The sequence below is a fragment of the Argiope bruennichi genome, chromosome X1, assembly GCF_947563725.1.
Source record: "Argiope bruennichi chromosome X1, qqArgBrue1.1, whole genome shotgun sequence".
NCBI lineage: Eukaryota > Metazoa > Arthropoda > Arachnida > Araneae > Araneidae > Argiope > Argiope bruennichi.
In genome coordinates, this window is record NC_079162.1 from 103,494,054 (window position 1) to 103,517,878 (window position 23,825).

The 23,825-nt window shown below is 28.2% G+C and overlaps 1 long non-coding RNA gene across 1 annotated transcript in view; it reads right to left on the minus strand.

Annotated features, from left to right (window-relative positions):
• The window catches only part of LOC129958983 (uncharacterized), a 48,280-nt gene that overhangs the window by 18,171 nt on the left and 6,284 nt on the right, over positions 1-23,825 (minus strand). Inside the window, exon 2 of the long non-coding RNA XR_008783363.1 lies at positions 17,703-17,871. This is a non-coding gene — a long non-coding RNA (uncharacterized LOC129958983). The remainder of the gene's footprint in view (positions 1-17,702; positions 17,872-23,825) is intronic.

Sequence of the window (23,825 nt, forward strand, 5' to 3'; positions counted from 1 at the left end):
AGACTTTAAAAAAAATTGTACTGTAAGTAATGTTAAAAAGCAAAATATTTTTCAGTACAGAAATATCTGTTTACAAAATTTAGAAAAAGGGTTTTTACATTTTAATTCACAAAGAACAATTTGAAGATTAACAATTTTTAAGTACATATAATTCATTTCTAAAATAAGAAATGAAGAAGATGCGGAGGAATTTTACTGGAATTTGTTTATCACATCACGATAATGTAAATTTTTGTACTTAAATTTCATAGCAAAAATTCAATTTGTTTTGAACATCTATTGTGCGATTAAGCTACAAAGCATAATTATTTTGAATCTATAAAATCCTTAAAATCACTAAAACTTTTTCTAAAACTAAAAAAATATTTGAAATAGCTTGATATGTTATAATTCATGTTTGATATTTTATAATTTAGAATAAAAGAATAATTTAAGATAGAAGTTTTGGCAAAATTGGTAACATTTGGGGGAAAAAATTAAAAAAAAAAACAATTGATAAACTAATTAGTCAATGGTTTATCCAAACTTCCAGAGATTTTAAAATGCACAAAATATTCCAATATTTGAAAGGAAAATAAAAGAGGGCAGCAATATTTCTTGTCAACTTTTTCACAGAATTTAGAAAACTGTTTCATTTAAGAACCAGCTGGCTGCTTAATCCTATCTGGATTCGTTTTTGAAGATATACCTTTAATGGATTTTATATGAGATATATGGATTTCTATGCTTCCCGCCTTCAAAAAGGCAAAGACGGAAACAACAAAGTAGACTAATCAGAGAAAATTCATCCAGATGGAAATATGACAATTATGATGAATGCTATGGTAGTAATTTTAATGATGGTAACTTCGCTTACAGATTTTTTTTACTATAATTATTTTTTTTTTTATTCTTGTCTTTTTCTTTTCTCCGAAACGAAAATTTATAATAATGCTAATTTTATTTATAATGGTACTGTTTCAAATAATGTTCAATTTAGAAACTTTCTCCTTGGAAACAGATAATAATATTCTCTGTATGATTAAAAACATGGGTGCAGTTTCTATTATATTAAGAATGATCTGTAGCTATTCAGTGAACTTTATTTATTGAAACTATAACTTTTTCTAATTTTTTTTCAGAAATGCAATCCAGAAAACTATTTTTCTTTTATGTTAATTGATTCCATTATGCATTTTTCTTATGATCAAAGAAATCGATTTCGTACTCAAGTAAAAGTATAATATACTCAGGTATCTATCTATCTATCTATCTATATATATATATAAGTAACCAATCTAAAGTAAGAAATAGTTTGAAAACGAAACTAAAATGAAAACGAAACAAAACAGTTTCGAAATCGCAACTAAAAATCATTTCCTATTCAAACTAAAACCAAAAAAGGAACAGGAAAAACTTCTGTTAAATGGTATATCTCTTGGGCCTAATTTCAGGGGATTTTCGGGTCACGAGGAATCATTATTAGACTTTATTGTCTGCATTTCTTTCACAGAACAAATCCCTTTTTTTTAAATCCATGCCTGAGGGTGTCCCTTGAAAACGTCTTCAGGCCGGATTCTTTTTTATATTTTTTTATTTGGTTTATTTGATTTTCCTATTAACTTGATTTTAATACACACACACACACACACACACACACATATATATATATATATATATATATATATATATATATATATATATATATATATATTATAGACTGCAATATAATGAGACAGGAATACCTATTTTTAACTTTTAAATCAATTATAAACAATGTTTTGGATTATTTATACATTTTAAAAATGAAGTTAAAATTTAAAAAAAAGTAATAAATAGAAATGAAGTGAAAAAAAAACAAATGAATCCATAAGTAAAAATAACCATCTTTTCAGAAAAGAGCAAATATTAAAAACAATGAATTTATGAGCTTTTCATGTGAAATTCTGCTTTCTTCCTTTCAATGACTTATCACCAAAATTTTCAGAAGATTCTGAAAAACTATTAATAAGATATTTTTTTCAAATTTATGCATAATTTTGGAAGAATCTAAATGATTTAGATACTGAAACAAAATCAACAAATACGTGTTCACTCGTATTATAATGAATGATTTATTTAATAAAATCGAGGGTTGCTGTTTATAAAGAATGAAAGCTTAAGAATTTAAAATTATTTAATTAAGTCGCATATTTACAGAATATCTTGTGCACTGAACAGGCAAGGAATGAAACTGTTTCTGAAAAAAGATAGGTCAAATTTATTTAAATAGCATTCAAATTTTCTGCGCTAGCTCACTCAAAAAATATTCTAATAATTTGGTAACATATTAGAACTATATTTGTTTCAATGCTTTGACTGAGATAAATCAACAATTTAATATAATTAAAACTAAGAATTTCACAGTTTTCTTAAATCTACTCGCATTTCCAGATCATGAAAATATTGATGCTGCAAGATTCAAGAGAAACTTGAAATTAAATATTCAAGTTCTTAAAATATTCGGAAAAGAACAAAAATATTTCGAAAAAGGCACCATTTTGATTTCAATAGTTATTATCTATCTTTAATTTCCTCAATCATATGATATAATTCCATTTTGATTTGGAAACAGAAAAAATATATTGCATCCTTAGTTTGAAGGTAAGGAATTCAGTTACTCGGTTGCATTTATATTTATTTATATTTTTTTTATTTAAAATAATATTTGATACACTGCATTAATTTTCCTTGAAAATTAAGAAAAGGTAGTTTTTATTTCACTTTTTTATTGTTAAACTGAAAAAAGTAAAAATTTGTGTTCTGTTGGAGTCCATTTTATGTCTTGAATTAGTCATGACTTTCAAGGCCTAAAAGATCTTGTTTAACCATCGATAATTGTAAAAATAAAACGTATCCATTTATTCTTTTTTAATATTTTGAAATAAAATTATCATATCAGGTTTAATCCATTGAATCTTAGAGTTTCAAATAATTATAAAAATACCTCTTCTGTTGTTGATATGAAATTATAAGTTTTCAAGGACGATATTAATACATCACTCTTTATTTCTATTCCAATAATTAATTCTTGATTTTTTTCCTCTTTCCTAGCCTGTGGTGCCATCTGAGAAGTCTGCACTATAGGGATAAACAGGTTAATAAATTTCCGCCCAAAACCTTATACAAATTCTTAAGAAACTTTCAGCTTGTTTATTTCCTTAACAATAATTTGAATGAATTCAAAATTATAAATAATGCTAATAATATAAACTATAAAGATCTTCAGAAAATAATATACCGTCTTTTATATAAGAAATTTCTCAAAGCCAGAGCTTTGTGTCTCTGATGCTTATTTTGCATGTTTCTTTAGGGTCTCCGTGATAAAAAGCTTCTCCCAGAATTTCAGTAAATCGTCCCTTTAAATGTAAAAGCACCTATTTCGATTTTCTAAATTTTAAGAGAAAAATCAAAAACTGAATTTTTTACAACCGGTAATTATATGTCAGATATTTTTTTTTTTCATACTTGGAATGAATAAGAAACTATACATTTGTTTCAACAGTGACAAAAAAAAAGATCATTATATTCGTTATTGATTGCGAAAAATTCAGTTTTTTCTTTCTTTTGTAAATTTGGAAAACTGAGATAAGTGATGTTGCTTTCTAAACAACATAATTCCGTCCTCTTCTTTTCAAATTTGATTGCAAAGGAAGATGAATGTTTAAATTTCTTTCCCATCAATAATTAAAACTTTGCTAAATCTCATTGACCTGATTACATCGAAACCACGTGACTTCCCATAGAAACTTTTTTTTATCAGTTAATAATTAATAGAAAGGCAAGAGCATACAAACCTCATTTTTTCTATTGATTATTATTTACTGTTCTTTATCAATGATTAAAAAAATTAAATAAAAGCCTTTTGCTAGTTTCTCTTTAGTTTTTAGAATTAATATTGTGTTGAAAGAAAGATTTAATTTTGGGGAAAGATCATTGTAATAAGAACCGTTGTACCAGCCGAGAATTTCAAAATCTTGGGGGTGCTTTTGAAATTAACTGAGAAAACAGAGCTCCAGCGGATATTAATCTATCAAGGGCAATTGCCCATTTGAGAAATACTCCATATTTTCAAGACGTAAGAGGATAAAACGTTTGTTCTTTCTTTTTTTTAAAAAAAAAAAAAGAGTTAAAGTGAAAAAAGTAATAAAAAATTTTTAAGGACTTTTTATCGATACCAATCGTTTTCCTATTTTTTGACAAATACAGGGATCTAACATTTGTGTTTTTTTTTTTTTTTTTTTTTTTATGTTACTATATAGTTTTGATTTCTGAAATATATCTTTTCCTAAGATATTTTGTCATCAAAGAAAGATAATTAATTTTAAACATTTTTTTTTGTTTTTTTTTGTTTTAAAAGCTAATGCTCGGGAATTTAAAAAGTGTCCAAAAATTCCTAAAAGTGTGTTTTTTGCCCTCCCTTCTATAAAGAATATATTATTTATTTTACAACTTTATTTCATTAGAATTATTTACGAACTGTAAAAGGAAATGTTGATGCAGATAAAAAGTTTCCAAAGCTCTTATAGCTCCCAGCTTATGAAACAGAATTTCCCTCTGTTATTTCGCTACTTTCGGTTTCTGTTTTTTATAGTTTCAAAATCTATAAAGATCTTTATTTTAAAATTAATGTATTAGATTTTCCCCTATTAAAACCCTTTAGTTATCACATTTTAAAGCGTATCATTGCGGGTATGTAATGTAATTGGAACATTGCACAAACGGACACTAATTAAGTCATACAAAATAATTTTCCTTCTCAAAATTATTTAAAATTTTCATCATAAAAGATTATTTAACCTATTGCTTTAAAGGACAAATGTAGCTTTTGTCCTTTATTTTCCTAAAAAAAACATACTTTTTTTTGGGGGGGGGGAGGGGAGATCTAAGAATGGTTAAAATATAAACTGTACCCATATGCTTAAATAGTATCCGTAACTTTAAAACATTTTAGCTAGGAGCGAACAAACCTTAATATCAAAACAAAGATTCTCTTCAATAAGAAAATAACTTTCTTTATTTACCAAATGATATTCTCAATAAAAGAACACTACTTGTGCTTTAAAAATGCAGATTTCTTTCATAGTAAAGAAAAATGAAATAGTAAAATTCATTACTTTTTCTAGTTAAAAATAAAATTTACTTCCTATTTTATACTTTTGTTCTTAACTGACTAATATGATTCAATCTCAAGACTTGTAATAACTTCTAAGGATTGATTATCTGATGAATTTTATTTTAGGAATACCTGAGAAAAGAAATTCATCTCCTCATTAAAAAAAAGTGAATGCACAAGATTTATGTATGAGGGTACTTTCTACGATCGTGAAAAACACAGAACATTCGTTAAATTATCATACTGCTTGAAGTTTCTTCTCACAACAATGCTAATATTTATAAAAAGACGAACTAAAGAGTTGAAAGCCGGACTATTTTCCTTTCACAACTCCAATAACTAGATGAAACATGCCTTTAATAATCTCTCCTAAGGGATGGTAGATTCTATTAGACATTTCTACGAATTATTCGCTAAGGGTTTTAAATTGCTTATGTTTATGTATTAAAATATAAATAAGTCAAATATCTTTAAAAACCCTTTAAAGTGGAATATAATACTTTTAAAACATTAAAAGATATATAATTGAAAAAAAATTTCAAGTCATTTCAGGTGACTTAATTTTTAATTTTTTTTTCTTATTATCTTATATAAATTTATTTGGAAAAGTAGGTAAGATTTTTTAATTCCAATTAAAGGTTAACTTTTGTGGAAATATTTTTATGTACGCGCGCTGTTTTCACAAGAATATTGCGTTTTTTGGAACTGAAATTGATTTTTAACTATCGAAAAGAACTCGAAACATGAAATGCATACCCAGTTTTCTTTTAATGTTTAGCCGAAATCTTTAATTACAATTCTATTTAATTTCTTCAAAAATTAAGACATCCTGAACATTTTCAAAGATATTTAAATCTAATTAGAACATTGTTTTGAGGAAAATAATTACAAATGTATTTTTTTCATCTACACTCATTAAATATTAATTTATTGAAAAAATGCAATTCATAATGTTATTTTAGCTGAGTATAAAATATATTTTGTGACTAAACAACAAAAACAAAATTTCACATTTTCGCCCTTTTTTGCTAATTTCTAAGCTCACTGTCCCCTTAAAGGGCATTATTCAAATTTAAAATTGCTTTAACAATTTAATATCACTCAGCGATACTCGTTTTGTTTATTAAATATAAACTTTTCCTCTTTTGACATTATTTTAGAATTTTTTACTAATTATATACTAAGTTAGATATAGTCGGAATTGCTTGTTTGAAGTTAAAAAAAATGTATTGGCTCGAATCAGATTGATGAGAACTAATCACAGTAAGCCAGAACACTAAAAAATGCAGAGAAGGTCATTGACTGTAAGCGGCAGACTACAAAAAAGAAAGGAATTGTTTAGATTTGTAACATTTCAACCAACTCTCCTTCGCCACCCAAAGAAAATAGAAGGGATACTTCATATGGTTTACAGTTTCAACCGAAAACTGAGCCACGCCTTTCGATAAATGAGACAAGTATTTCCGACGCTTGCACACACACCTTCCAAAATGACTTTTCTCCTTTTTCAGATAGATTTTGTATAGATTTTTCAACCTGAAATGACTACTAAATAGTCTACAAGTTAAGTAGACTATTTAAGCAAATTAATAATTATGAAACTTCAAACAAAATACTTAGAATAGCTAATTTACTTACTTAGAATTGCTAAATTATAAATAATTAGTAATGTCTAATAATTTATTTATTTAATCAAAACTCTAAATTTGTTATCTCTTCATACTGGCTAATGTTAAATGTATCCGTAAATAATAAGCGCAAATAATAAGCCTACCTTGAAAAATAAAATCTATGGTATAGTATTTTGTTGAACTTCAAAATGAGGTGAATTTTTATGTTGATAAATAGTTTATAAAAGATTGTTATTGCTTAATGAATGAGAATAAAGAATCGTAATGATATAAATCGCCTTTTCTTCAGTTTTCCTGTAGATTCCAATTCTAAAGATTCAGAATCGATTTTTAATCGAAAGTTATACCTAATAATTACTAAATTAAGACCTATACCAAATAATTATTAAATTAAAGAGATAAATGAATGAATTTATACTCTTTAGAACATTGCTCGAAATCATTTTTATATGTTAAGAAAATTGGAACCCATTTCAAACAAGCATTGAGAACTTAAGTGATCAACCTATAATTTTCGATGAATTGAACTATTGAAATGCAGGATCTGTTTTGTTCAAATTTTGGCTATCCTTTAAAGATATGTTTCGAATATCTAGTTTCTTAGCTTAGTTTAGCGCAAATTATGGATTGAATCATTCTGAATTTAAAAGCGTCAGAGGATCGAATCCTCCTCCTGAACTTCTTCTTCCTTTTCCCCCCTTGTTATTCAATAAATTTTAATTGTCCAATTATATATTTGTTAGAATCTTAATTATACCAAATAATTATTGGGAATTACATCTCTATTTTTTGTCAACCTACAATAATTATTTTCAAAATATTTGCCGGTGGATCACGTTTGTTGTAATCGTAAGAATAGGAAGAAAAAAATGTGTCAATGACGTTAAATTGATTTACGTTCAATGCTTTCTTTCTGATTTTAAATAACAAGTTTATATTATAATAGCTGCATATACAAATGACAAGGAGGCTGAATTTTTTTTAACCCTTTACTTTAAAATTTTTAAATAGGAGGTAGAAAATTCCCTCGTATTACATCGTATTCTGTAACAAGTGTCGAGAGGGAGTGCTTATTGGAAGAAAGGGTGATTTAAAACTATCTATTCTAGCAGATACACCGATTAATTGACTGGAAATATTTCAAACAAGAGTGAAATGAATTCTTTATCCCTACATGGACAACAAATGAAAAAGCTTGAGTGACTGACTTTGAACAATTTTGGCTCAATAAAATGTGCAACAGCAGACTTATTATTTCGATGTTTGTTTACAGATCTCTACATTTCTTTTTCAATTATGTCAACAAGATTACATCATTTTTCTTTCCAGATATTGCGATTATGTTGTCAGAGTTACGCATAAACAGGCTACGAAGCTTACTGAGTGGTTAATTGATTATCAAAATAGTCTTAAGTTCTAGAGCGTCAATTTTGTACTGTATTTACCCATTACATTTTCTCCTAATAGTAGGGCGGAAAAAATGACAGTCGTCCATTTTCTCCGAATAATTATTTTGGAAAGGCAAATTTCGGAGAAGCGTGCTTCAATCCAAATTGAATCAAGCTATCAGCAGCGCTATCGAGAGGGCTTCCCATGTGTGTGCTTACAAAACTAATTATTTCACCCTATCTCGGTTCTTCCCCCAAATAACCCCGCGATATGCATCTTTCTATCGCTAATGGCGTCTGCTTTGACGCACTGCGTTACGCGAAACAGATGCCCTCATTGGAAGCAGGCTCACTCGAAATCGAAAAAAAATGAAAGAGGGTATTTGATAACAGTTCCGTTCTTTGGGGTGTGCCCGGAAACCCGAAACCGACAGAAAAGATTCTGTCTCGCCGTCAGCTGTCGAAGATTATCTGGTTCCACACAATTTCGACTCGGAACCTGTTTCCCCTGAATGTTTTGAGACGGGTGAAAAATATTTTAACAGTGTTAGCACTAATATAAAACTTTAGCTGCAGTACATTATTCAGAACAATAAAAATTTATTTTATAATTATTTTCAATGTAATAACTTTATTTAACAAAACATGAAGAAGTTGGAAATGTAGGAACATTCAAAACGTTTTACGCTTTCAAATATTACCAAATTCAGCATTTGTAAATAAGTGAGTTTTCAATTTCAGTTTCAGTTATATTAACGTCCCGTTTGAAGCAACACTAGGGCTAGTAAATAACCGAGATAAGAAGATTTCAGCAATGTGGTTAGTATTAACCTAAAGCTTTGATGGTAATAAAATATCTAAAAGAAAGATATACCAAAATTGTTTTAAACCCATTCATTCTGGTTACAGTGAAACAAAACATGCAGAAAGGGGAAATGGAGTATGTTGAGTAAAATTCAAATTTGGTTCTTTTCACATTAAAATAATAAAAGATTCAGCATTTGTAAATATATGATATAAGGAATTCATGAACAACATCAGAAATTTAGACTTCGAAAATATCAAGTGCCAAAGCATATGATAAGTATTCGCCCCCGCTAGAGAAAATAAGAAGGAAATAAGAATTTCTTTCCCACGTTTTCTCTGTAATTGTTTAAACAGCTATGTAGATGTATCATGATTCTGTTTTAATAATTGTAATTACAAATTTTGCATTAATACATACGGTAGATAAAAAAAAATTGGTGCTCAATGAAACATCGCGAATTTAGCCATTGGGTATATCAAGTGACACATCAAAAGCAAGTACTTTTTCTTCCAGAAAAAGTCAAAAGAAATTATGAATTTGTTATGCAGACTTTCTCTATAAAGACTTAAAACTCCATGATTGTACAGGTTTGCATCAATATCTAATACCCAGAAAAATAATTATAAAATATTCATGGTGTAGTGAATTTTCATCGTAAAATTATAAAGTTCAGCTTGCATTATCCCTTTTTTTTATTGCTTCTAACTTTTCATAGTGATATTTTTTCGTAAAGTATTTTAATACATAATTCTCCGAAACTCAGGTGCCAAAATCACTCTGGAAATCAAAAACGTTATTGACTGGGCAATTTCTAGCAATTTTAATGTGAACTCTTTTTTGTCATCACGTGAAAAATCAGCGTCGAAACTTGAAAGTAGAATTAATATTAGTTGATAAGTTTTCTTAATTGTTTAAAGTAATAAAATATTTAACACTTTTATAAAAATTGTCATTTAGTATACAAAAAAGAAAATCAAATGTGTAAAGTTCCTTTTTTTAGAAGCAACTTTCAGGTATTAACCAATGCTTATAAAAATTTACACAAATCTTCTAGACGTGCTAAAAATACTGAATTATTTTTAGATGTTTTGTATACAACACTAAATGGAATTAGCTTTGAAATGTTTTACAGCCAGATTTTTTATCAGATTAATATAATGCGCAAATAAACTTTTGTCAAAATCAGAATTTTTAACAGCCCAATTGCAACTAGAATTGTCTCCCAAGATGCTAAATTGTGAGTAGTTCTTCTGAAGTCTATAATTTTATTTTTGAGCAAAATTATTTTAAGCCAATAAATATTTCGTATCTGAAAAATTTTAATAGTATTGAAAAACTCATTGCTATAGAATTTAAGTAAGTCGAATAATAAATAAGAAGTGCGATTTTTGAAATACGGAAATGTTCATTTAGAAGAATCATCTATGTCGTTCAAGTATCGATGCCATTTAAGACACGCCAATAAACAGTGCTCCTATGTGCAAGTGCAGAAATAGAAATTACTGTTTTAGTTCAAAAGTTTTTATTCTATCTTATCGTGTTATTTTTGTTTATCTTAATTTAAAACATATATTGACAAATTTAGAATAATATATACAATTAACCTGTATTGACTAGGCTGCCTAATTTGAAATAAAATACTTCTCTGTTTCAAAATAGTCAAATTATAATTTAACTTGGCATATTTTTATATATTTTAACTCGGTTCGTTAATAGTGCAATCTAGATTTTCAAACAGAAATATAAATATGGAAAAATGAAAGCGGAAAAAGAAACATGATGAAAATGTATGCAATTTCTTGTTGAAGTTTATTTATATTAACGTCCCGTTTAAAGCAACATGAATGAGAGCCATTTTGGGACGGACCGCGTAATTTTGAACCGCGGTCAGATGACGAGAACGACACCAGGACTGACACCCCCATCTCCACACCACACCATACCACAATACGCCAGTGGGAGGACGTTTGATCATGACGGATTTAACGTGCAATAGACCCCCTTACACGACGATTCTTCGGTGGAATTGGGTCACTAACCTGAAACCTTCCGGTTCCAAAGCTGAGACCCTACCACCAGGGCACCGGAGCCCACCTTTCTTGTTGAAAGGGGAAAATTTAAGGACCAACACTGGCTGAGCTTGGCCAGTATTGCTGTTGTGGTATAAAAACCAATCAATCAATGAATTCTTTTGAAAAGGACAAATGCAATCTTTTTTCAATTCATTTCTTTTGATTATGAAAAAGCAGTGTATTTTTACTTCTTGGAGAAATAAAATCTATGAAAGAAACAAAATCCCTAGTTTAGTTATAAATGTACATATGAAGCATAATGTGCTTATAATTCATAGATACAGGTAAATATATAAAGTATGCATAAGAATAAATTTTCAATTCAAAACTTCATTGCGGTGTGTTGTCATATTTAAATTTTGCTCCATTGAAGTATATTTGGATGTATAATAATTTTCACGTCAAGCTAAGTAATATCCATCTAAAATATGTTAAAACGCTCCACCAAACAAAAAGATTGGTATTCAATCACTTTCAGTAGATATACATCACTATGCATTCTTCAGCTTTCAATGGGCTAGGTCTAGGGCATTGGCCTTTCAATTATGATGAACTTATTTTGCTTTTCATTTCATTTACCACAAAATTGGATGTCAGTAGAAAAATTGAAGAGAATGTTTCAGAAGTACATTTTTCACGGCGTTTACATATTTGATCATTCTAAAACGGCATCTGAAGACTGCTGAAGTTTTATCGAGAGCAATCTGGTAGCACCTTTAACTCCATCTTGGGTAAATAATAGTGTAGTAAAAAATGTATAATGTACTACTCTTGAAAGTTCTTGTTTAATTTCGCTGGTATCTTATGGAACTAGGAAGTGCACATTGTTACTAATAGCATTCGGTCTTTTTTTTTTTTTTTTTTTTTATAAACATAGTTAAACCTCGGATTCTTGAAAAGTCGGTTAATTAAGACTTAATTTTAAATCAAATAGTTCAATCTTTTATTTTCACGAGGTTTCTCAAATATGTTTATTTGAAATGGCAAAGAATAGTAATATTTCAGTTTTATGGAACGTTTTATTTGTTATCATACTTCTTACAAACTTTTTCTTAAAAACATTAATTAATATAGTCTGTTAATTTTTTCCAGTAGACTTGTAACTAGATCAGCCGGCGCACGAGCACTCCATTGTTTGACCAATTGAAGTTCCATATGAGAAACATTAGTTTTCTCAAAAGATAATTTCCCTTACTGAGCAACGCGAAATTTTCTGACACATGCACACTGCCATCTTTTTTTTTTTTTTTTTTTTTTTTTTTTTACTTTTTCGTATATGAAGAATAGAGGAAATTGTGATCGTCGAAAAATTCGAATCCGAGATTTTAAAGAATCTCCATGTTTCAGACCACCCCGAGTTTGAAGAACTTGTTTTTGGCATTACGCCTTTATTTCTGTTTGTCTATAAACATGATAATTCAAAAATGCTTTGAACTATATGGTTGAAATTTGGTGTATAGAATTATGATCAAATTCGTAAATTTCTATCAAATTTTAAACGAAATCTATTCGTAGGAAGTTTGTCTGTCTGGCTGTTCGAGTACATTTGAACTCGATGGCTACATAACGCACAGAGCGAAGTAGATAAAATTTGGTACGCAGGTTTACCAGTTAAAATATAGATACGTATCAAATTTTGAACCAAATCTGTCTGCCTGTGCTTTTGCATACAATAACTCATAAACAGAATGACTTAAATAAATGAAATTCGTTATGTAATTTTGTAACTGTAGTTTTGTGCGAAATTTTTGTGTCCCTCGCCCGAGAAAAAGATGTCCAAAATATATATTCTCGCGATAGATTCAATAAAAATGCCACCTCGCCAGAGATCTACGTTTTGTAACTATCATTCAACAGTGCCATGAAAGGTATTAGCGGCCTTACCCAGTGTCCATAATTTTATGTGAATAAAGAGAACAAGTCTTTTATTAGAGAATATGCGAAGAAGTTTCGAGAAGAATGCTGTTTTATTAAAAAAATGCATGAAACTTGCTCACTTCCTTTTTGAAGAAAAGTTCTATTCTTAAGAATAGAACTGTGCTTTTATTTTTTCTCAAATACCCTCCTTAAGTTATAAAAGATCGGGTTCCAACAAAGACATTTTATAAGCCTTCGGATTGGGAAAATTGTCTAAAATCTGCTCCAATGACGACTACTCAGTTGCCAACTTTGACAATTCTTTTTGAAAAGTTCGTTGCTTACAGTTTTAAATAGAAAACACAGATCTATTTTCTGGTTCTATTAAAAGAGGCTTCAGTTGATAAAATCTCTGAAAATCAAAATTGTAATGGTTTTTGGCAACGCAGAAAAAATATCTTGGAAAATTAAAAATAATAGCTAAATGCAAATAAAAATGTAGGAAACATGTTTTTACTTATAAGCATTCGTTAAAAAAAAATTCTTTCTCTCCCTTACTTAGAAATTCAAGAGCAGATGGAAAAAATTAAAACTGTGACTGCTTACTTTAAATATCAAGTTTCCGCTTCAAGTCAATTTGTGTGAATGTGCGTCTTTTCGTGCGTATACGTGTTAGTGCGTATCCTTTCAGAGGACGGCATAAATTATTAACTTTTTAAAAATGAATAGTTTATAAAAATGTCTGTGATGTCATTTTCCTAGGGAGGGGAGAGAGGGTTGGCTTTTTGTTGTTGCGGAGATGTGTGAGAATCTCTGTTTCCTTCCAGTAGAGGGGAAAGAAAAAAAGGTGGAAGGCAAAGCATATCTGTTTAGTCACAGTGTAATTCCTTCCAGATCATGGAAGACACTCGCGAAAGGAAATGTACTTCACAGTTCCGATGCTATCTGAAGCAGGAAGCAGCGAAGCGAATGAATTATTCTCGCGCAGTAAAATGTTGCTTCAGGATCAGGTTTCCTTCAGGAGGATCGCATTCAATTCACTACATTCTCTCGGGAACTAAAAATTGTTCTTCATTGTTGGAAGGCGTTTGGCTGTAGATTCCTGAGCACTGATATCGTCAATGGAGTTACAGGAATTCTAACATTATACGGAAACATACTCTTGCAGACTATAAGATTTTTACTGAAAATAATTGAAGCTTCAAGAGAATGTTTCCTAGAAGAGAGCTTGTAAAAAAAAGAATATTGAACAAATTAGGCAAAATGATTAAAAATTCCTTTCCAAAGAAGAATAAGATATAAGAGATCACAAATAACCGTCTCATATAAAAGAACAGCTATTTTTCATATTTTAAAATGCAGAAACATTGCAAATAATTGCACAAGAGACTAAATTGTTTGTAAGAGCTCTTAACCCCTTCCCCTGGCTTTTTGCAGACACCATTTTACCTCAGTAGCATGCTAGGAAAGTATTTGCACCTTCGTAAAAAACCTAGAAATTTCGTATTAGAACATTTGCTATAGCCCAATTTCGAATGCATTCCAATCTTTTATCAAATTGAATTAAATTCGAAACTATGCACACGTTTTTTAAACTAAAGCTGATCCCTCTTTTGATGACATATTTATTCGTTACGTTTATAAATTATTCATAGCGCTTAGTTGTAATTATTTATTTTGAATAAAAATTTATTCTTTCGCACAGTATAATACGAACAGTTGTAAATGCAACATTGTAACTAAAATTAACAACAATTTTTCAACTCAGCTTCCTACGTTATTTTAATACCAATGAAAATAAAACAAAATAAAAAAAGAATAAAATCTAGAAACAGCAATTTTTTAAACCTCAGGTTAGGTTTGGCGCTATTTTAAAATTTATATTACATTTATTATTTATGTTACATTTATGCTACATTTATTATTTATATTACATTTATGCTTTCACTTAAATCAAAGTTTTTTTTCCCTTTACTTTTTATTTTAGCGATCCAAATGGCAAAGGTATAATATGCTTTCCTTGGGCTCAAAAGTGTAAAATGAAGCCTTATTTATTGTTTCGCAAAAAGAAATAGACATAGATGCATTTATTCATGTAAACTTAATTTAATATCTTAAATTAAAAAAAATTCTTTTGCTCTATAGTATCGAATAATCTGATAAAAGCACGAGTAATCAAAAATTTCATGGATTCACATTCCTTGAACATAATCCTATTGTATTCAAGATTTACCATTTTAGAAATCCTAACTTGAAATAAAATTCAGAGAAAATTTTAAAGTCCTTGTTTACAAGAGATTATCTGAAGAAAAATAAAATATCTTAAAGCAAACAAAAAACCTCTTAATATCTTTTTTTCACTAATATTAAACTATCTGATAGAAGCACGAGTTATCAATTTTTTCAGAGCCTCAAAATTCACATACTGAGCCCACTCGGAGACAAGATTCGTAAATCATGATTTGAAATAAAAGACCAGAACCACAAGAATCCTAATCTGCTTATCGACAAGAGAGCACCCGGAAAATTTACAGAAGGAAACCAGATCCGTAGTATAGCCATATACTCTGGAAAATGACGACTAATTGTGCCTCGATTCTATCAAACTTCAGCTTTCACTGAGCTAATTACACCAAAACATAGGATTTAGTCTGACCTTTGACAAGTCAATTTCCTGTCCAAACGAGGTGATGACTTTCTCGCTGAGCAGTCTCTCGTCACCCTAAGGGAAACATGACGAACCGATTTTCTGCAAGATTACCGTTAAGTGCGTTTTAGAATAAGTGTAATTACCCCATTAATGGAGTCTAAGGGGTCACTGAAAACTGTGGCGTCACTCCTAGAGGAGTCTTTTAGAATTGGTGATATAATGGCTTAAGCAGTTTGGTTCCAGATAGGAAGTGCGATTAACAGGAATAGTACTAATCTTTTTTTTTTTTTTTTTTTTTTGCTTCATTTAAATTTCTCCCTCTCTTTTTTCCTTGCTAAAAATGGAAAGAGAGACTTAGATTGAAATTATGGAACTTGTTCCGAGGAGACAATTAATTAGGAACTTGTGAAATATAGTAGAATTCCAATCATCCAAATTAATACATGACGATTGGAATCAGGTTGATTTTAATTTTTCAACTGACTTGAAAACAGAAAGTCGTACCAAAGAGCCACTTCTATAAAGGCTCGGACACAAAAAGACGTACTTCGATTACTATTGGAAAATCGGCAGAAATGTAGTAAATAGTTTTCTGAAAATTGTCCTAAGATCCTCTGTGATGTTAAAAACATCAGTGCTTTCTCTTTTTATGATAATTGCCATTTTGCGAAGATTCAGATGCTGAGTATCTGATGGTCAATGGGTTAATGATGCTCCAAGATTAAGTGCAAATACACATCAGACACAGAAAAAGCGCTTTAATTCATGAAATTTGGTTTAAATAACATATGGTATAAAAAATTCTAAATATTAAAAGATTTATACAAAAAAGAAACCAAAAGTTAAGTTATATATGAAGATTCATTACATATTAATCTCATCCATACATATTCATTAAAATTATGAATTATTTCAAAATTACAACAGCTATAAATTCGGTAGGCGGAGATTCGTATAATTGGGCCTTGTATAATCGGAGTTCTACTATACTAAGTCTGTCAGAAAATATGCCATGTATTTTCAAAAATATTGAAATTTCGATGCAAGTAGTGTTGCTTTGCAAAGTAAAAGCAGAAAATCAGAAGAATTAACTGAAATTCTTACATTTCTCAGATCAATAAGATAGAATTTCGTGGTGAGTAACAGTTCTCGGCGCATTAGTATCTCTTCAAGAAGCCCTGGCCGAGACCAGACTCCATTTTGGAAGATATCATTACATGTTTTAAATTATATTTATGCGTGCCATTTACTAATTTGCTTAACTAAAATTGCAGACATGCAAATGCATGTCATAAATTCTAACTAAAAGCATTTCGAAATGTACTATATCATGTTTTTGGCTAGAGGGAATATATTTTTATAGCAGACGAGAAAAAGTGTTCACATCCATCTGTAAAGAATTTGAAAGTCAGACCTTTGAGAATCTATAGAAAAGATATTATCCGTCTGAAATGTTGTTTTTAGAACAGTGAATAGTCATTTTAAGAGTAAGAGGGAGAAATCCACATTCAAGCAATTAGGGTTAAACAATTTAAAGCTCATTTTTCCTTTCAAATTCTTCACTATTCTTAACCAATGTTATTTGAGAGAATCGTATTTTATTAAAAAATTGTTTTATCGCTGAATGACTTTCCATTTTCGTATTCCCTTAATGTTACAAATTGTTTTGGACAAAGCAGGGAAACAATAATTTTTCCTTGTTCGAAAAGATTACGAGAGGAAAATAATTTTAAAACTTCAGTTTAAAATATATCTGTATGAAGATACAAGTATATTGAATGTTGATTTTTAGTTTTACTAATCAGACAATGCATGCTTGTACCTGAAAAACAATATCTGATTTATCAAAACAAATCGCAAAACTGCGATTATGTGTGATATTTTACCAAATAATTGTATTTAACTTTTTTTTAAAATATTTGTTCTCTATTAATTTTTCATCAGTATTTATTGTACGTTGTATTTTTATTTTGTATGCTTTAGCGGTTTAATTACTAAAAGCTAAAATGGGACCATGAATAAAAAATTTAAATATAAAAAGAAATTTTGAAAAATAAAAAAAATAAAAATTGATTAGCGACTGTATGCTTAAATAGGATATATAAGTTTCTTCATATTTACCGAATACAGTACTTATTATGTCAAACTCGCTTCTATCTTACATTTTTGTTGCTCAATCAATGCCAATAAAAGGGGCAGTTATCAGAATAGAACAATTAATGAGCTGTCAAAGGATGTCAGTCAGTTCTCCAGATCAACAGAAAGGAATCCAGGGAGTTTTGCTTCGTCATTAAATTTCGAAACTTCTTTCTGCTCTCACTTCTTTAGTATCTGAAAATGTCATTTATCAGTGTTTATTTAGTTGTTTGTTTTACATCTTTGTCATTTATTGTTATATATTGATTAAAGTTAGATATTAGACTGTTGCATTAATAAAATGAGCAATCTAGTAAATCCATATTTTAAACCTTTAATGACCTTCTTTACCTTTTTAGCTTTTGTATCATTTTCGTAAATGAATCTGTGGATATTCTTCACTCATACAGCGTTTAGAGCGAAAAAAATGAAATAATTTTTAAATTGCAAAAGAATTTTCTAGCTTCTTTAACGAAATTACGAATTATTTTAAAATAGGGTTTTTTGGATTTGCTGAAGCTGTCATAAAAACAATGACCAATGCCACTTAAAATTCGCTAATTGGCTCGAAACGGCTTAAATATCACACTGGAATATGCATAGAGCAATAAATCTTCATCATCTTTACTCTAATCAATACACATTTGACACGAGTCAAACTGCTGTCACACAAAACAGCAAAGGTCGATCTATCATTTTCTCATCCTATCGAAACGAACAAGCAAATCAATCAATCAAATCACATCAAATATTAACTCTATGTAATTCATTCTTTTCATAACATGATATTGGGCTATATCCGACATTGAAGAGGAAATGTTTAATTAATCATTTTTTGAAATTTTTCGGTATAACCGATATAAGCTTCTTATCATCATTTTTTTGAAAGTGATGTTAAAAAATGTGGGCGTGTCTGTCCCTTTCAAATTCAATACGGATTCTATCTTCGTGAATATTAAAGTTCCTCCCTTTAGACAGTAAATACCCCAAACAGAAGTTCCAATTCAGGTATAAATCTTGTAATGCGATTTTTAGATCGGAACAATTCGTCACATGTAGCAATCGATTTAAGGTAAGAGCAGTGTGTTTGTCTATTAGATTTCAAATGATATAAAGCAAGTAATCCAATTTATGCTACTAAAAATATGTTATCGGCATTTTAATAAATCTTTTTTTATCTCCGACATACGTTATCAATAGTAATTTTTTTTATTTTTAAATATGGTTTGATAGTTACCAAGACCTTTTTTCTCTCCTTTTTATCTTTTTGATGATCCGATGGTGTAGTTTAGAAGCATTTTATAACAATCTCAAGTTAAAAACGCAGATTAGAATTATTGCAAAAGATGCATATCAACCATCTATTTATTAATTTTGCATGTTAATATTTATTCTCCAAGATTATTAGAAAAATATCGTTGTTTTACAATATGAATTGCCAAATGTGTTTCCATTTGTTACTGTCTTTCTCATTTGAAAAAGTAACTTGGCTCTGAAAATACATTTACTTTGATATTTCTATCCTGCCATGGATTAATTCCATAGAGTGGATAAAATATAAATCAAATTTAATACAGTGACGTATATTATTGCAATATCATTAAAAACTATATACGTGTTTACTTATTAATTTATTTTTGAGTTTCCAACATTTATTTTGCTTGACAGAGTTAAAATTTTAAAAATAAATTTGATAAAAAGATTTTTAAAACGCATTTTATTAGCGTCCTATAAGATAAATGCTTTTTTTAAAAATTATTTTCTAAATCTTAACATTTAATTTATATTTATGATTTATTATTATAAATATTATTGAATCGCAAAAATAATTTTTAAAATTTCCTTATCAGTTCATGCCACTCATTAGGATTAAATTATTCTAAACTAAAAAATTAAGTTCTGTAAATATTAAAATAATGTACTGTCATCAGAAACATATAATGGAGGAAAATTATAAAGCTCTTTCATAACTGAAAGTGAATGAAAGAAGATTGCAAAATTCCAACTTTACAATCGTAAAATACATAATAAATTAAATACATGTGTATAAAAATGAAGCTTTACTTTTCCATGGATATATTTTACTGGCAATTACTTGTTAAAATCAGTTTCGAAATTAGGTTATAAATACTTTTAAGTATTTGCATTATTCCCTTTCGTACATTAGTTCTTACAGCGTTTTTATACATTTTTTTATTTTGTTATAATTTTATATGCTGCATGCTTTTCTTTGTATATTGCCGAGTTGTTGTAGAACAGTTTAGCAAAGTAATATTAAGATTTATATAAGGCAAAGAAGATAAATTTCAAAATAATAATAATAATAATAATAATTTAAGCTCAATAAAATGTATTTAAAATATTCATTCATGCAAAAAGTATAAAAAAGTATTACTTCAGAGATATGAAGAGAAAAAAGTATTATCTGAACTCATATTACCATAAAATAAAGGAAACCGCATCTTCTTTCTCTAACAAAGTTGATATAAAAAGAAATAATTCTCTTCTTTATAGTCATATACTGCTTCCAGCATCTTATATTTCAGACTGAAGTAAAACTTGAGAAGGATAAACTATCTATACAAAATTATAATTTTTCATCAATCAATTTTCTGTTGCATATCTATTGCAGGATGCCGAGTAAGTTAATTTCAAAATCTTTTAAACTTATCAGAAGTTGCATCCAACCGTTATTAAAAGAAGTGTGATTCTATTACAGGATTTAAATAAAATGAGAATTAGAAGCAGTTAGAATATGCAGAAGAAACTAATTAGAATTGTCTTATATTCCATTTACGTGAGGTAAGTGATTCCAGTGAGCTTCAGTTTCTTTTCAATATATATATATATATTATTTTGATGGATAAAAATTTATTCTTTATTTCAATGCAATTATAACGAATAATAAACCATCTTTAGGAGAATTAGTGAGAACCATAATTTGAGGTGAAATTATAAACAAAAGAATAAGGACTTTACAATTTATACAAAATTTGCAACTGGTATGTCTACATAAAAAAAAATCGTATTTGCAATTAACACCTGAATCAAAAGAAAATTGAATTACGTTATGAAGTGTTGTTTCGTTCTGTCAAATTTAAATCGTTTACCCTCCATCAGTATTTCAGTATATCTATTAATTATTACAATTTTTCGCATTATTCGCTCCATCATTATTTCAGAATATCTATTAATTATTACAATTTTTAGCATTATTCGTTATAAAATTAGAATATAATTTTTCTGTTGCAATAAAACATTCTACTTTAACACCTTAAGAAAACCTTTCGTGATGTCAAAATATTAAAAGTCAAGAATGCTTCAAAACATATTCACACGGAAATGTAACTGACGGAAAAATTCGCAAAAGTAATTTATTCCATCTTATTCGATTTTAAAGACGTTTCTGTTCCTACAATTATTGTGTAGCAATTAAAACAAACACATTCCAAAAATTTCCGCCATCATAATATATAAGTATTTTCATCATAATGCTGTTTTTTAGTATAAACTCCATATTATATCTCATTTAAAAGAACTATTAATCTATGTATTAAATTTTAAATATTTTGAAGTTGTAACCTAAAGCATTTCTCCCTGAATTATATGCTTTAAAAAAGAATAATGAAATATTAAATTTAAACAAAATATTAAATTTAAAACCTAGTGATTAACAATTATAAAGCAAAATTACAAAATAAAAGTAGAAATAAACAATTACATATATTAATGGACATTTAAAAACAGTTTTCAAATGCTTTATCAAAACAAAAAGAAAAGTGATGATTACAAAAATAGAATGTCTAGAAGGAGTATAAATTCATAATAGATGCTCAAAGTAAATAAGTGATAAATGTAATTGTTACATTAAAAATTTCATTGAAGTTTCTCTGATTAAAAAATTTCATATTGGCAAAATTTCTGCATTGTGTTGATTGACGCGACACTACAGTAATCGTCATAATATAAAAGTTATAAAAAAATGCACTGATCTCTCCATGTACGAAGGCATTAATAAAACGAATAAAATTATTTAATTTTCTGTGTAATTATATTTCATTCATTTCACAATGACATTTCCCATTCATTTCACGCATAAATTCTGCAGTCAAGCAACCGATTGCTATTAAAATACTACTCGAAACGGTAATTGTACATATATGTGTATGTTCATAATTTTGCATAAACGAGGATTTATTTGGAACTTAATATCACCATCAATGTTACTGATTATATTTTGTGCAATTAGTAATTATATTCTTCAAATAATCAAAAGATTTTCAACCCATAAAAGGGAAATTTTATGCATGATATTTATAAATTATTTATTATCACTTAGGTTACCATATGATGAATATATATATATATATATATTGTGGAGAGATTTTGTAGTGAATAATTCTCTTTCAAATTTTTAGAATAATTTAAGTGAAATAAAAACTAAACATACGTATGCCTTCAGAGTGCCCTAAGAGGTTAAAAGATATTTCACAAATTTTTTTGAAAAATTTCGATTTAGTTAGTTGATATAGAGATCAGATATTATATATATATATTTTTATATCGAACTGTTCAAAAGATTCTGTTCTTGAGCCTTCTCAAAAATTTAAAATTTTGATCGATTTATAAAAAATAAAGAACCAGTAAAATTAATGACGTCTAAAACTTTTCCTATAATAGCGTATAACATGTTAAACTTTTTAAATTTTCACAAATGCTTGCATGCCAAATTTCATTGGAAAAAGAATATATTTTTTGTAGTAATTCACACATTTTCTTTATCAGTGAAAATATTGAATCCTTTAGAATGATAAAATTTATTGCGAGTGACACAACACGTAACAAAGAATTCTGTCAATTAACAGATGGCTAAACAAAATGAATTACATCATTCTTTAAAGTTAATTTCCAATTTTTTAAAAAAATTCTCATAATTAAACCCCTTTAAACCTTTCTAGGGCAGTGGGAAGTATGCTTCCCACCAAATTTATCAATCTTTGTATGAATTTATGTAGGTTGGCATAAGTTCTGACAAATTGTTTTAGAAAGACAGAAACTTATATGCTTTAGTTTTTTATTTTACACAAAATGGCGTGTCTTGATTTGATACTTAATTATTAATTAACCAAATTAATTAATTAATCAAATTAAAGTTATCTAATAAGCTAAATGAATCCCTTTTCTTATTCTAATTTCAAGCCTAAAAATATTTTAACATAATATGAATAGAAAAAAATGGCCCTTTAAAGGGTTAATAGAATTTGTATTTCCTTTTATACTTATAAACAAAAATGTCAATAATTTCTTCCATAGTTTGAAAAATATTACTTGTTTGTAAAAACTATAATATATATATGAAAACTGTGAAGCATAATAGAGGAAAGAGAAGAAAAATAAAACTAACAAGAATAAAGAAAGTCACAAAAATATTTATAACAAGATAAATATTACTTTGGTTACAATACTTAAGTTACTTAAGTCTTCATTGTTTGAATTACATTATATTTTTAAGACCATTGTATTACTTTACTGTAAGTGAAGCATTCTCTATGATGTACTTTGAAGGTGGGGGAATACCAAATGTAAGTAAAAATAATGTTTATTAATTTTACTTACATTTGTTATTCTCCTACCTACATTTGTTATTTCCCTACCGTTTCGACTAGTATTATTTTGAAATTTCAAGCTTATTGGAAGAAAATGCCATGTTTTCATAAAATTAAAATTAAAAAAAAACTCTCTGACAAAGAGAGTGAAATTAAAACTTATACCATTGATTAGAAATGTTATTGAAAATAGATAATTTTGGAATACATCTGTTTGAATTCATGTACACAATTTTTTCGTGAGTTGTATGCAAGAATATTTGATCATGTAGCAAAGAGTTCAGTTCCAAATAATTCGAAGATTGTTAACTAGAAGATGCAGTGAGTAACTTAGCTGCAAATGCAGTTAAAATTTTGACTAGATTTTCTCAAATTACTTGTACTTAAATGCTAAAATTGGCTGTTCATTTTCGAAAAGAAACTAAAAAAATAATTTCAAAAAGAATATTATATTGATTTCGAATTACGAAAATATTTATTAAAAAAACATTGTTATCATCCAAATTCAGTTCAATATAAATACTTTTCAAAAAATGCATAACG